Raw genomic sequence first — 15699 nt, 5'->3', positions numbered from 1 at the left:
GCGCAACCTTCCTTTGCCCTGACTGTGATACAGGAAAAGGCTTGCTCCTGCTGAGACTATGAGGGGGCTGAAACTTTCCTTTCTCTAATAAGGTCACCAAGAAACAGAGATATTTGGGGCATAAACCTGCATTCAGTGGAATACTGTCAAATGAGAAAAATCTGTGTGCTTCACACTGTGCTCAGCATCTTGTCCAACACTTGTGTGCTAACTTCAGGTCAGGCCAAGTGCATGTCTCCTACCCAAGTCTTTGCAAGAAGACTACCCCTAACACTGTTCTTATTAAAATTATACAATTCAGTATTTTCCACAGTCATAAATAATTTTTGCAGCAAGGTTTTTCACACTTCTCCCCCATTTTCTGATATAATCCACTCCACTAAATTTTTGCAGAATTGAGGGAAACATGGTTAAACCTAAGATCCCACAGTAGTATAATAAATATTCATCAGTACTACATTTGTCTTTATGTACTTCCCAAGCTTCAAAATAGCTAAATGACACAAATTTGTTACAGTGGTAACAGCAACACAATTATGGTTAGTGGCCTGTCGCTGCTACCATCCAAACTTCAGCTTACAATAATATAAAACTCTTGACAGGCCATTCATGGATCAAACTTAAAAATATAAGGAAAAAAGAGAAATTGTTTTAACAACAGAGAGTTTATGGAACTGCCAAATGACAAGCTAGTATATGGAAGAGAAAATTAAATGTACAGAGGAAAAAAACAAAACCAACCATGCACATTGCAGATAGGTTTTATACATGCACAAAATATTTACCTTGACACTTTTAAAAACCAGTACTTTTCTTAAAGAAATGGCAAGAAATTAAGACCCTGAGAGGATGTTCTTCTCCATGCCAGAGGCCCAAACTAGCTCAAGACAAACAGAAGTTCATCCTGGAGATGTGAAAGGAATGGTTTCTGTCCAGGTGGGCAGCAGGCAGCTACTGGTGCTGGAGGTGAACATCTCAAAGGGGAGCCCAGGAATAAATCCTCCTTGAAAGCTACAGGCACCTAATAGAGAAGTTTCCACTCCCTCATCCATCACTAGATATTACACCATAAACAAGGGATAAAACATACAATTTGGTGTTCTTCATGCTCTGGGCCATATGTGTGGAGCAGGAAAGGAAGAGGAAGGAGTGGAATAAAGGAGCAGAAGAGAGAGATTTCTTCCAGTGAGTGGCCAAGGACACTCAAGTCAGGCTTCTGCTCTACCCTGCCCAACATGAATTTCTCTCTCTTCCTCAGCTCTTTGAAAGACAAAAGAGGAGAGCAACAAGCCCAGCTGCAGTGACCTTCCCAAGGTGACAGCCAGTCCTCCCCAGCATCTTCACCAGGATGGATCAGACTGGCTCTGAGAACTCGGGGCCTTCTTAGGGAATATCACTGAAACAAGGTTCCCCACTCGAGGAAGAGATGCTCACCACCTTCTCACAAAATATGGTATATCAGAGTGCTACAACAGGGGGTTTGGATATTCAAACACAGTTTTTAGAAGAAACACATTCTATAGCTCCATGTTCCAGCATCCAGTGAATTGCTAACACAAATAATTAAAACTAATATATGGTTGTAAAAATAAATGAATAAAGTATATTTCATTATGCAGTATCCTTGATTTTTATGGTGTTTGATTACTCACTAATTTGCAAAATGTGGTAATCTGCAGTATGCATCCAAGTCATTAGTGAAATCATACTGTACTTTTAGTCAACAGGCTGATGATCTGACATGTCCCTACCGCACCCCCTTACAGAAGGGTAACATGAATTAAAGGTCCAATTCTTGTTCTTATAAAAGCCAGTTTACAACACTCAGACAATGAAAAGTAACCATCAAGTTTCTGCAGAGAGATTTACAGTGGTATAAATGAACATTAAAATAAGTAATAATATGGCCAAAGGCACTTATGCCTTTTGGGGTTTCTGTTCACATATTTAATCTTCTAGTGTCTCTGATTAAATTTGGTGAGAATATGTAGGTGACTCCTAAAAGACAAATATACCTTGGTATGGATCAACAATGTTAATTCCAACACCCAATTTTGAGAACCATATGTTCTCTTGAACAGATATATGGGTGTTATCATTGGCACAGCTATAAATAAATATTAAATCCTCATCAGTCAAAATAAGGAGTACTCTGAGGTTTCACTTTCATCACATAACAATAACACCTCTGGAAAAACATTAAGTCTAAATGATAGCATATTTATTATTTGACAAAAACTATCTCACAAAATATTTTGGTTTAATTCCCAGATGATTTACATAATAGATTATAGCAGCTGCTACAACAACTCCAAAGTTGTTTTTTTTCTGAGTAGTCTTTGAATCCTCTAACACTACAAGTGTTTTTCCAGATCTTATTTTTTAAATTAGCATGCCTTGAGAAAATACCTACATGTATTTTCCTAGAATGACGCTAGCTATTGATCTCAGCTTGACAAAAGTGGAAGAATTCATAGGTCATTTCAAAGTCACCTGTTGAACCAACAGAGAAGAAATATTTCTCCTTCACCAGCCTAGATTCTTTAGAGACAAGTGGATGGTGCAAAGGCTTTGCAGTGGCACATACGGTGGTGGTGCACAGCCAGAGCCGAACATCCTGGCAGATTATCACGGTATTTCAGCTTCTTAATTTGAGCCCTGAAACAACTGGTTCTGTCCTGAGCTCCTTCGCAGGAAAAACTCCTGAAGCAGTCGCAGGCCTTTTGTTTAATTGTAGCCACGTGCAAATTTATTTTGGGATGAGCATATAATTAATCTATTAAAAGGTTCCATGGGACATTCCAAAAGTTGCCGTGAAAAATTATTGTCAGTGCACAGCTGAGATGCTGCTTTATAGAATTAGCTCATAAAGTGGTATCATGTGTAATTGCATTTGTGTTGTCACTGTCTCTTTGTAAACCTCCAGACATTTACAGCATCACACACTGGAGCAAGACCATCTAATATTTATAATGTTTTATTATTTTCATCTACTTGGAACAAAACTTGTAGACTTATAGGAAATCTGACAAGATGTATCAGAAATAGCAGTGTCCACTTGCAGTATCTATAGCACTACACAGAACACAAGCAGACACAACACCACAGGAATTGCAAGTGACCAAACAGCTGCATGACATTTACTCAAAATACTTTCTGCATTTAACACACTTATTGAGCAGAACTTGAAAATAGGGTCATTGTTTATTTGAGCATGGCAGAGGGGAAACTTTGGGTTTTTTACTAGACCTACAGAGTATAAATGGATCTGCATTGCAAAATCCTTTCATTTTTACTTTTACAGGTAGAAATAATATTTTAACTTATGACAGTTTTGACTGGGCAAAAGTTAAAAGGCTGCAGAACTTATCCTATAGTTTAACTCAAAGTCCTTCTTGGAAGAGGATGGACAGATTGTTCCTCCACAGATTCATATGAGAAGTGAGTTGTTTACAGCTTTTTGAAACATTTAGGATTTCATCTTAACACTTCCTAGTTTATGACAAGAAAAACTAGGAGCATGCAGTTTTCTGATTGCTACCATCAGCCAGCAGGAAAGTGCTTAAGCAAGAGTAAAACAATTTTCTTTATCACTGGTTGGGTCTTAAAGTATATGTCCAAGCTTCATAAAGAACATAGCACCGATTGGAAATTTTGCCAGAATAAGAAAAAAAGAATTTGGCCCTTTTTCTGCAACTACTGACAACACTCCACAATTTCATGCTGTTAGGATTTTTTAATTAAATGAGCTATTCTTCAGTACACAATGAAACTAAAAAGGAGAGAGTATCTAAGTATGAGGCTAAGTTTGTAAAGGGGTCTCTAAGTCCTTTGCAAATGTGCACAGAAAATTAAAAATTCCTTGATACCAAGATTACCAAGATTTTCTCGATAAGCAAGTCCATATATTTTTTTAATGGGCAGGGTTTTTTAAATAGCTGTGCTTTTTGCTACAGTCAATAAGTATCATGAGAAGGAGAAATATGATATTAAGCAGGATCTGATCCTAAACTTATGGCTCCAGTGGGAGCCGGCTAAACACCATTTATAGCATATCCCAACAGAAACACTCCATTTGCTGTAGCAGTGTTTACTGCATTGAATTCTCCTAGCAGAAAACAGCTTTTTCACAGTCAAGTTCCAATATTAGCAGTGAATTAATTATTATGTTATATTTGCAGGACCATGCTAAGGCTGCGAGAGCAGCGGGAGAGAGGAGGGGTCCCTCGTTGCTCTTACTCCTTGGCAAAGAGGAATATAGCTTTGGTAAGCTGGGCAATTTTCAACCTTTAGTCATGTGGCTGAAGAAAAAATTAACTGGAAAGGAACTGACCAAATCTTTTCTATAGTTACTGCATTCCTACAAAAACACATATTTGTCTAAAAGAACAATATTTTAAGAAATATCCTGAAATCAACCTTTGTTTGGATATGGTGATTTGCATGTCATTTCTATCAGCTCTGCAATACCAGTCCAGGTTTTTTATCTGCACTTGTATCCAAACACAGACGTTTTTATGCCAGACATAAATCTATAAATTTTAATCCAGAATGTTACCTGTAAATAATTTACATCTAGAATGTTACCTGTAAACAACACACTATAAACGAAACCAAAACCGGAAAGGGACGGGAAGTGCCGTACCTGTACAGTGATTTACACTGAGCCTGTTCCAACTCCGTGGAGTCTCCCATTGATTTCAGTGGGGTTTGGTTCAGTCCCTTATTTCAGCCCTCATGTGTTTTGCCAGTTTAATGTAGTCACCCTTCCTGGTAGCCTTTGTCCACTGCTCCTTATAGGAACATTCAACAATTTGCTGTATGATTAAAAATGTCTGTGGAAGTATGAGCCACATTGTATATTGACTAAACATACCTAGAGGCTAGACAACTCCTGCAAGTATCACAACAGAAAACTAATAGAGCATTAAAAGTATTTTCATTTTAGTTTTAAAAAAATATCCTGGGTATTTCAAACGAACTAACAAGACAATTATAAATGCTCATATTGGGGATATTCATCTCAGTGAAAGTCCTGTAGAAAGCAAAAATGGTAAATAAAAATGAATAACATAATCTAAATGGATCAAAAAATATGACTGACACAAAAATTGCTGTAAGCATATATAACCTGCTTCACTCACCTATGAAAGATAATGATTTTGATTCAAACATAGATACTCACATTAGAGTTGTAATTGTCTGTATTATAACCCCATTTCCTAAACCTAACATGCCAACAAAGCATACAGATACAACAAGGAAAATCCAAACCTGAATAATTAAACACTTTTTATAAAAAAATACTCGAGAAAAAAATACCTTGAGTGCTGTATGCTGGCATTGTATTTACAAATTCTTGATTTTTCAATCATACATATTAACAATGTTTCTTGATGTGTATCACAGAGCTAGTGGAAATACATTTCTACTCAGCACTTGTGTTATCTAGCAGATGAACATTTTCAGGGTGTTTCCTAGATTATAGCTCTTCTAGATGTCAGCTCTGTTGGAATTTTTTTTATGTGCAATACCTTGAATTTTAAAATTCCACCGCAAACCACCGTCTGTTACAGTGCTTCATGCTGACCTGGGTGTAAACTTTCACCATTCAAGAAAGTCAAAGGAGGGTGAAATTTTAAGTGCAAAAATATATCTATTAGTATGGGGGGGGTGGGGGGGGGGGGCGCCAGGGGGGAGGGCAGGGGGAAAGAAACAAGGGGAAGAAGGGGGAAGGGGAATTTTTTTTCAAAAATATCACACCTAGTCCAACTTAATGTCTAACGAGAGCTGTTTGAGCTTGCTTGGCCAGCAGCATGCAAAGGTATCCTCTCAGCTTGACTGTCCATTTTCTTTTCCCATGAATTGTTAGTAAAATCTACTTGAAATAAAACAAAGCAAAAGATATACCATAACATCTACATGAGTTTTTTATCAACTTCTGAGGGGACTATTTTACATTCAGACTGTAAAATACGCACAGAAAATAGGCCTGAGAAAGAATTCTGAACCTAAGAGCATTTGGTTTATATTTTTTTGACTAGAAATGAAGTGTCTGGCACATCATTCATTTCTTCCTGGAAGGTGCAGATTTGAGGACATGTTCAACCCTGCTCTGAGTTTGGACAGTTTCAGAATAAAAGGGAACTATTCCTAAAGTCCCTGCCCTCTAGGTCTGCCTTTTAGATAATGAAGTTTCTGAAGGCGTTGCTCAACACAAACCGACTAAAGAGGAAAGGGGGGGGAAAAAAAAAGGAGGAGGGGAGGAGTAATATGACAGAAAAGTATATGTTTTTGCATTTCTTCTGAGTTTATTCCGAATTATATCCATCTGTGTGAAACAGCTAGCTCCCTAGCAAATTAATGGTCTGATGATTCAGGAAAATGTAGAGCTAGGTTCTTAGTAGTAAAATGCACGCATATGAAGAAAGGGGTGCACAGAGGTGAATCCAGTTTGGTAAGATAGATGTTTTCATAGATCAAGGATTAATTTGGAAACAATAGGGTCCTAATAAAATGCCAATGTTATAATAGTTTTATTAAAACACGTCTTGGAATACAGGATCAAATTCTCTCGGACTCTGCTGCAACCCGCTGAGGAACCTGAGTAGAGTCACCATTTATTAGCAGAGGCGACACATTAGGGAGGAGGGAATTGCTGTCGGCTGGGAACTCGGTCCCGCTTGAGCTGGAAGTTTTGCCCGAGGAGCTCAGGATCGGCCCCTCGCCGTGCCCCTGCCCCTGCCGCCCGCCGCAGCGCGGGAGCGGCGCTCACCTCTTCCCGCGGGGAAAGGGCATCAGTCTGCGCCACGAGAACGCTCCGCTGCCTCTAAAACAGGGATCCCCTGGCCTGCCAGCCTGAGCAGAGCAGCAGTACCCGCAGATGCTCAACAAATGACCGCCTAAAATACGAAACCCTGGTTCCTTCTCTTCTTTCAGTCTTTTTTTTTTTTTTTTTTTTTTTTTTTTTTAATGACAGCAACTTCTGGAGATGAATCCCTCTCCAGAGTTTGCCCGTGCCTTGTCACGGCAGTAGCGTCCTGCACAACTTAACGAGATAAACCCTGACAAGCTAATCAGGCCTGGCGGGGGCTGGCACCGCGTCCTGGGGCCGGCGGCCGCTCCGCGCCCCCGCCGCCGCCCGCGAGCCCGGCCCGCGGGTCGCTGCCCGCGCCGGCGGAGCGGCCCCGGGGGCAGCGGCGGGGCCGGGCGGAGCCCGCGGGCGCGGAGCGGGGCGGCGGCGGCGCTGAGCCCCCGGGCCCGGCCGCCGCCCCGCCACTCGTGCGCCCCCGCGGCCTCTGCGCGGCTGCGGATCGGGGACCCGCGGGAGGGAGCCACCGGCAGGCGGTCACCGGGCTCCTTTCTCTGCGGCGCGCAGGGGATGAGCCCTGAATTTGGCGGTGCCTGCGGCTCCCCGCGCCTCTCCGCCGGGACCGGGCTCCTGCCGCCGCCCCGGGGCTCCCGAGGCGCGGGGCAGCCCCTAGCCCGGCTCCTTGCGCTGGGAGCCGGGCACTGAGTATCGTTTTACCCGGAGAATTAGAGCGTCTAATTTATCCAGGCCTCGTTTGCGACCGGTCTCCTGCTACATTATGTCAGCAAAAGGTCAGCTGGACTCAGCGGTTCTCTTCATTTTCTTAATTTTTAAAACAAACAAACAAAAAAAAAAGAGAGATAAAAAAAAGAGGACCGGGGTGGGGGGGGGGGGTGATGGGGGAGGGCGGGGGAGACAAACCAGCAAGTTATTCAAATTCAACCTCATCTGAATAATCGTGAATTTGATCCAGTCAGAGCTGCAGACTGTACATTAAAAATAAACGTCCAGGAGGCATTTACTGAAGTTGATTTATTTTAAAAAAAAAAAAAAAAAAAGCGCTTTTAAAAATGCAACGTCTGTCTAGCCCTTCTCCTAAAGATGGAGTGAGTTTTCAGGTACTGCACGAACCTTGCAGAATGGTATCAGTGTGTCTGCAACACTTAAGTTGAATGCTTGAGCCCCCCAATCATAATTGTATGTTCACAAAGCACATATGGCAGCTGCATTCTTTGTATAGTTTGTTATGATCTGGTGTGTAATGTAAATATATAAGTTCCGACCGAAAACACAGGCTCGTTTTCCCCACAACAACCAAAAAAAAAAAAAAAAAAAAAAAAAAAAAAAAAAGTTGCTTTGCAAACTTAAAAAGAATTACATTAGTGCCGTGCTACTGTCGGAGCCAGCAGTGATTATTTGGTCTGTTTGCTCCCATTCAGAGTTAATACACGACAATAGTTTTACTCTGTGCTGCTTGACGTGAAACCACTGGGGTTGGGCAATTCTGCTCCAAACAAATACAACTTTCTACACCCATCCCTGGGACAGCTAGGCGAGAGCTGAGCAAGTTTTGCAATGGAGAAAAGCATCACTTACCACGACGGGGATCTAGATCTCGGCAAATGCTGCCAGTAGGTCTGAGAAGTGAAAAAACTGGAAGGGAAGCGCAAAAAGCAGAAAGTTGGAAAGGGGGATTTGTGTGTGTGTGTGTGTGTGTGTGCGTGTGTAAAAGCCAGAGGGAAATGCGAGCACAGCGCTCCCTGCTCTCCCTGGTCGCCACCAAAACAAAGATCCAGGAGTTAAGGGAGCAAAGCTGTGCCAGATCTACACACACGGCTCCTCAGGGCCAAACCTCAGCTTCTCACTCACTCCAGCTAGCGACAAGGGTTAATGCTCCGGAGGGACAGGCTAGCCGGCCCCTGACACCATTGGCTAGGGAAAAAAAGCAGGTTTAAGGTACATTTACAGTCGCTTTGCAAGTTGCAAAGGGATAGTTTTTAAATTAATATAATAGTTACAACAACAATACCAATAACAATAATATTACTAACAGAAAAAGCAACAACAACAATAATAATAGAACCCATTCTTGTCCAGTTGGCTGAGAAGCGAGGGCACGTCCCCCTCCTCTGCCCCCGCAGCGAGCGCTGCGCGGTCCCGTCCTGGCGCAGACGCCCGCGCCCCGCGGCTGCCCCAGCCCACCGGGGGGACCTGGTTATCTCTGGAAGCACAACAGAGGGACGAAGCTGGAGGGGAAAGGGCTGGGGGGAGGGAGGAAACGAAGCAGCCATGAGCACTAAATGCAAAGGCTCAGGCTCACACTTAGAGATCAACAGTTTTCTTGGGAGCTAAATGATGGGAGCGGATTCCCACGCGAAGGCGTGGGCATGCGGCTCAGGTGTGTGCCCGGGTGCCACTGTCCGCCTGAACGGCGTTCCCGCTCCCCCGCAATTACCGGAGCTTCCCCTTCGGCTAAGGGGGAAAATGGAAGAAAGAAAAAAGCCTGGATGGAAAGCAGGGGGAAAATATGTATGAATACTCATCTGTTTAAATGTTGGAGCAAATGATGACAACAGTGAGTGCCCAAGACAAGCTTCCACTTGGGGAACTGAGGTCAGGATCTGCCCTTTCTGAAATGAAAAGGCGACATGATGGACATCGGCTTTATTGTCGCCCCTTGTAGTCGGCTGGGGAGTGCAGGGAACCTCAGCCATGCGGGGAGGGGGACACAGGCACTCCAGGTGTTGGCCGGAGAGGATTCCACAACCCAGCCCAGGCGCGCACACCTTCGGGAGCGCGTTCATCTGCAGCGCCGGGCAAGGAGGGGAGAGGGGGCCATGGAGAGAGGTGGGCTATGGCGGAGGGGGGAAAGGGACAGAGAGGCTACGGAGAGGGAATTGTCGCTGGGCGATTTCCAGTCAGCCTGGCTCCACCGGGAAGGGCCTTTCTGGGAACTTCGTGGGTGCTGGGCCGGGCCGTGCGGACGCGGCTGTGCCCGGGCCGGGGCAAGTGCCCAGGTGCGCCCGGGAGCCCGCCCGGGTTCCGAGGGCTCCTGCCTCCATCCTGCCCGCTCCCCACCGGGCTCAGGGGAAAGAAAAATCCACGTCATTACCAAGATACAGAAAACACATTTCCGATAATATGGGATGTTATTTTGCCACCGTACAAAAGCCTTTAAAATCACTTTGTGCCGCTGAACAATGAGTACTGGGAATTACTACTATTTGTTAAAAATAAAATAAAAAATTAAAAACCTACAGTCTACAAAGGAATAAATGCCAAGAGCCTGTATTTCTTCCTCGGATCTATCATGCGATGTCGATATATCAGCAATAAAATATGATGGGCCATACAGTATGATGAGGTTTTCTTAAGAGGAGCGAGACAGAAAGGAATCCATTACAAGAACCTTTCTCCCTTCCCCAGAGACGGTTCTCTCCTGGTGACTGTACCCGTCGCGTTTTGACACATAAGCCCACGAAAAGCCGCTCGGCCGGCGGCTGCCGGCGCTGAGAACGGCCGTGAGGAGGGGCCCGGGGGTCGCTGAGGAGCCCGCTAAAGGAGGGAGGTCGCGTTCGCCCAGCGTGCAGGGGGAGGCTGAAAGCGCTGCCCGGGCGCATCGCCGCGCGGCGCGGGCACGGCGCGGCGGGGGCAGCCCCGGGCGGGCCGGGCCGGGCCGGGCCGAGCCGGGCCGGGCCGGGCGGGCGCGGGGCGGGCGCGGGGCGGGCGGGCAGCACGTGCGGCGGCGGCGCTGCCGCGCGCGGGCGCGGGGCGGGCGCGGGCGCCTTCCGCGGGCGGCGGAGCCGCGTCATAAATATTCAACAGCACGTGCAGCCGCGCCGCGGGCGCGCATGCGCCGCCGGGGCTGCCGCCGGGGCGCTCGGCGGGTGCTCACACACACACACACACACATACACACACACACACACAGACAGACAGACACACAGACAGACGTACAGACACAGCCAGACGCACATCACACACACGGAACTCGTGCGGAGCACTCACACGCTCACACAGCGCTCACGCACGCATCACACACGTGCAGATGCACACACGCATCCACATCACTCACACACACAGAGTGCTCACACAAATACAGACACACCCCACTGACACGCACGGGGCACTCACTCACACTCACAGAGCACTTACACACACAGCAGACACAGGCTACTCACACAAACACACACACCCCACTGACATGCACAGGGCACTCACACTCACAGAGCACTTACACACACGGCACTTACACACAGAGTACTCACACAAACGCACACATCACACTGACACGCACAGAGCACTCACACACACGGTACTCACACACAGAGCGCTCACACAAATACACACACACCCCACGGACACGCACCGCCCCCACGCACAGCCGCGGCTTCCAGGAACCGTCCCCAGGTGGTCAGTCCTGAACCTTCCGGCTGCCCCCCGGCCCCCGAAAGAGGCAACATCAAGCACAAAACACATGGCCTGGCGGGGGGAAGCTTGCTGATGTGGGGGTATTTTCCCGGGCTTATCTTTTCTTCACTCTTTTGTCATATATCCTCACGGGATTTTTGGAAGTGAAAAAGGTCCTAGAGGATCTTACAGTTCTGCCTCGTGCCAAAACACAAATTTCTTATTTTTGCTAAGCAAAGCTGTGCCCAGCTCTCGACAAGCAGCACGTGAAGATTCGGGATTGAGTGTGCCCCATTTATCCTGCACCCTCGCTGCAGCTACCCCAGACAGCTAATTCTGTGTTTGGGTCCCCAGATGTAAACACATGCACAATCACAGATGCGCACATCGAGCATTTTTTTAATAGCAGTTTCATAGAGAGGTACTATGATAATATATATCTAAAAGGTAATTAATTTGATTTATTATACTTGAAAAATCCTGTCTGCAGTACGGGCGTCATCTGGAAACTTCATGCTATTTTATACTATCGTTCTAAAGCCGAAATAAATGTTACGAATTGATGACAGCTTCCAGCTGCATGATAAAAATAGCCCCTTCGCTTCACAGAATCGTGTTTCATGTTATCGAAGATGAACCAAATCTGACCCATAGACGATCGCAGAAGGAAAAAAAAATTATACAAAACAAAAACCTTGGCCATTTTTAATAAACAATGCTCCTTAAAAAGCAGTATATTTCCGGTGAAATGGAACTCATCTTCATACGTTCAGCAGGTTCAGGAAATCAGACCTGCCCCTCATTCAAAATAGGAATCTCAATTATTAATCTTTGTGGGTAAATTTGGAAATTACACCCATTTTATTACAAATACTACCCGTTGTACAGTACATTTGCATTGAGCTTCTGTGAGCCTTCGAAAATATACTTCCGTGTAAACACATGAACGTGTGTCTTTCTAGAAATACCGTTCTTTCTTTACGTACAAATGTAGACAGAGAGAGAGGTAATGTACAGATACGGACATATTTGTACTACAATCAGCAACTGGAGCGGTGATTTCGGTGAGCTTGTGTGCATCTGCGGCAGTGGCCGTGTGTCCCGGCGGTTGTAGCCACAGCACAGGCAACGTCCGTGCCCGCCACGGGACCCCCGCGCCGCGGAGCCGCTCCGCAGGCCGGGCTGCGCGGCCGCGCTGGGCCCCGGCCGGGCCTCTCCGCCTTCCCCGGCCTCTCCCCGGCAGCAAAGCCCCGCTCGGCAGGGAATCCCAGGCACCTTTGGAGGAAAATGTGTTGGTTCCCGCGGGAGCGCGGCGCTGACCGCGGGGATCGAGCCCTCATCTCGAGGTGCCCGGCGCGCACGTGTGCGTGGGGCGGCGGGCGCGTCCCAGCCACGGGCGGCCACAGCCGTGGGCGGCTTCGCGGGCGTGCTGCGGGTGCGAACGGGGTGCGTGCGTGTGCGAATGCAGATGGAAACTTTGTAATGGTGATGCACGGCGTGCCTGGTACCTGCACAGCCTCCTCCGTGGGCGTATCGCTCACGAATTCCTCTCCCTCTGAGCTCCAGCGGCAAAACCCACACGAGTTCTTTTAGCGTCAGGTCGCTTGACACACTCTACCCTTTCCAGAGGGAATCTCCTTCCCTGTCCTGCCTGCTGGAAGCGGGCTTAGCAGCGGGGCTCTGGCTCCGCGCCGGCCGCGCCGGGGCTCCTGCGGCCCCGGGCGTGCAGCGGGGCTCCTGCGCGCCCGCCGCCCCTGCCCGGTCCGCGGCCCGGCTCGCTGCTCCCTCCCTTTAAAAGTTGCTGCGAGAAGAGTGAGGGCTCTGGACACAGGAAAACTTACAGAGTCAGAGCCGTTTACTATCGTGGCCAGAAAAACAGTAAATAAAAGCGTCGATGCTCCGTGCATCAGTCCAGGGACTGCTGCTTCCTCACGGCTAAAAGAAGGGCGATAACCAGACGAGGCCAGCGCGGAGCGGGTGTCCCCATTACAAACATTGTGTGTGGACTAAAGAAGCTAACTTTTCCTTATGAATGCCGGACTTGCCTTTTAATAAATTCAAGCGATCACTCACAAACCATTAAAGCGACCTGAAAGGCGAGTCTTTCGCGGGGGAAGTGGAAGCGCCTGATGATTGTTTTGCATTTAACTTTCTGCGTGCAAACGGCACAAGCACGGCCGGGGGTTGCCACCACAGAGAGGCCAGCACGCACAGCCCTCCACACACACCCAGCCGAACAGCCTCCTGCACTCTCCCCGCCGGCACTGCCGTCCTGCTTTGGGTATCTTCAAACACTCCCCCGGGCGGCGGGAGCCTCCGCGGGCGCGGGAGGCTGTGGACGGCACACATCGGACCTAAGCGTTTTGTCTACCCCGGAGCAGGCAGCGCGGAGCGGCGCGGGGCCGTCGGCACGGCCTGCCATGGGCTGAAAAATCTACTTTTCCCACGCAGGAAAAGTACCGCGACACCATCTCCAGAGCCAGACATCGGAAAGAAAGTGATGGCCCCCGTTGAGGCTGGAGAGCTGGGGTCGGTGCTTCTCCTCGCAAGCCTTCGTGAGTAAATCCGCAAAGGGAGCCTTGCTAGAGGAAAGTTGACTTTAGGGACTAAAACAGTGCAGAAACCCCCGAGAGAAACCTCACAACCTCTCTGCCTGAAAAAACATCTCTCTCTCTGCCGGGGATTTCAAAGCACTGCTCCTCTCTCCAGAGCCAAGCGAATAGCACAAGCACCAGCATGGCGTGGACTTGAATTCAGCATTAACAATTCCAGCCCCAGTGATCGTCGCTAATTCAGAACATACACGGGATGGAGATCAACCAGCATCGCACAGTTCCCCCTCACCCCAGATAAAAAACCTACAGCAGCAGCAACACCATTAGAATCATCCTTTCTGCTGTAGGACACTCAAACAAACCTCAGACTGAAAGTTTAAAAGAATACTCATTAGCCAAGTGTTCCAATACACACAAGTAACAGATCTGTGTTAACCGACCACTAGGGACTTTACACAAGTTCAAAGAAAGTTGCAATACGCATCTTTAAAATATCTCACCCTCACCACGTTTCTCCGGGTTTACTTTACACATGGGTGGGTCAGACGAGCTCAACGATTCTTTTTTTTCTTAGATACAGCCAGGTTACATTTTTTACAAACCATGCCCGGTAAAATCGCCGAGACAGTTACCCTGAAAGATTCGCAACAAGCAACATTTTCGGCGCGTGAAACACTTTTCCCTCCGGTTCTTTTGCCCGGTGGGCTACATTTCCTCAAGTCCCAACACTTTCTGCCCCGGTCCCACCGGGCTCCAACTTTTCCTATCTCGCCAAACCCTGCAAGGTGGCGCTCTTTTCATTGAAAACTGGTATTAGCCTTACAATAATAACATTTTGTAAAAAGTAAAGTTAAAGCAAAGCCTTCCCACGGGTGCTGCATGGAGCAGGCGGCGATGCCGAACTGGCAGGAGTGGGGCTTCGGATGAGCAAGACAAACTAGACAAACTTTCTTCTTTTTTTCCTTCTTTTTTTTTTTTTTTTTTTTTTTTTTTTTTTTTTTTTTTTTGGAGGGGTGGGGTGTGAGGCGTATGCTCTCGAGCAGGGGAAAGTCTCCGAGGGAGATCCCCAAATGTTACGGAGAAAGAAATATCCTCGAGGAGGGCTGCTGAGAGCCAGGGCTGTGCTCTGGGCGGGTTACCGCCGGGGCTGCGGAGCGCCCGCACGAATGTGAGGGGAGAGCGGCTTCCCCCGCACCCCCGCCCCCCGAGCGGTTAATATGGCTATTGACTCGCTGTACACATAATATTTCTTTAAAGAAGCTGTTAAAGTGTCATCTTGGTCTACTGGAAGGTCAGTTTGTGCAATTCACTCTATGACATATCACAAGCCCTCGCAGCTTTAGCCAACCTCATGATTTGTGTTGTCTGTTGATATGTTGTCTGCTTAATGGGGCGATCATGCAAGCTACAACCAGGAACAAAGCCCAACAGTTCCAACAACCGTAGCTAAGTTAGTGGAAGCAGTACAGCTTGCAAATCTATCAAACTAAACTGCAAGGAAGACAATCTGATTTAGAGAAAAGGCGTTCTGCTACAGTCATTAAGCACAAGTAATTTAGATTTTTTATATTGTCTTCTCATTTACAAATTTACTGTATCAACGCCAGCCAATGGAACGAATTTCTTAAGTAAATGAGAAATAAATAAAAGAGATAGAAAGATAATCAAATTACATAAAATAATTCTTATGCCCTACATTTATTTTTTTAGAAAGCTATTAACACTAGCAAAATTATAGTAATAATAATAACATAGCATAAGAAGTAATTGATTTAAATTAACATCACGTTTTAAGGAATATCAGCAAAGAAAAAAAAAAAAAAGAAAAAACCAAATAAGAATACACACAACAACAACAACGGCCTTCGTGAAACAGTGCTGTACTTCTTGGAGTAAAAGGCCCAAGGAAAGTCATGAATCCAC

At 46.7% G+C, this 15699-nt stretch overlaps 1 protein-coding gene across 1 annotated transcript in view; it reads right to left on the bottom strand.

Moving 5' to 3' along the window:
- Positions 1 to 9651, bottom strand: part of LOC110473922 (uncharacterized) — a 224217-nt gene extending 214566 nt beyond the window's left edge. The window contains exon 1 of the transcript XR_013340523.1: positions 8408 to 9651. The gene's annotated coding sequence lies outside the window, so the exon portion shown is untranslated. The remainder of the gene's footprint in view (positions 1 to 8407) is intronic.
- Between the last annotated feature and the right edge of the window lie 6048 nt (positions 9652 to 15699).

Source organism: Lonchura striata, chromosome 10 (genome assembly GCF_046129695.1).
Source record: "Lonchura striata isolate bLonStr1 chromosome 10, bLonStr1.mat, whole genome shotgun sequence".
Classification (NCBI taxonomy): domain Eukaryota; kingdom Metazoa; phylum Chordata; class Aves; order Passeriformes; family Estrildidae; genus Lonchura; species Lonchura striata.
The sequence above is the reverse complement of the archived record's forward strand: the minus strand, read 5'-3'. Positions and strand labels throughout refer to the sequence as shown.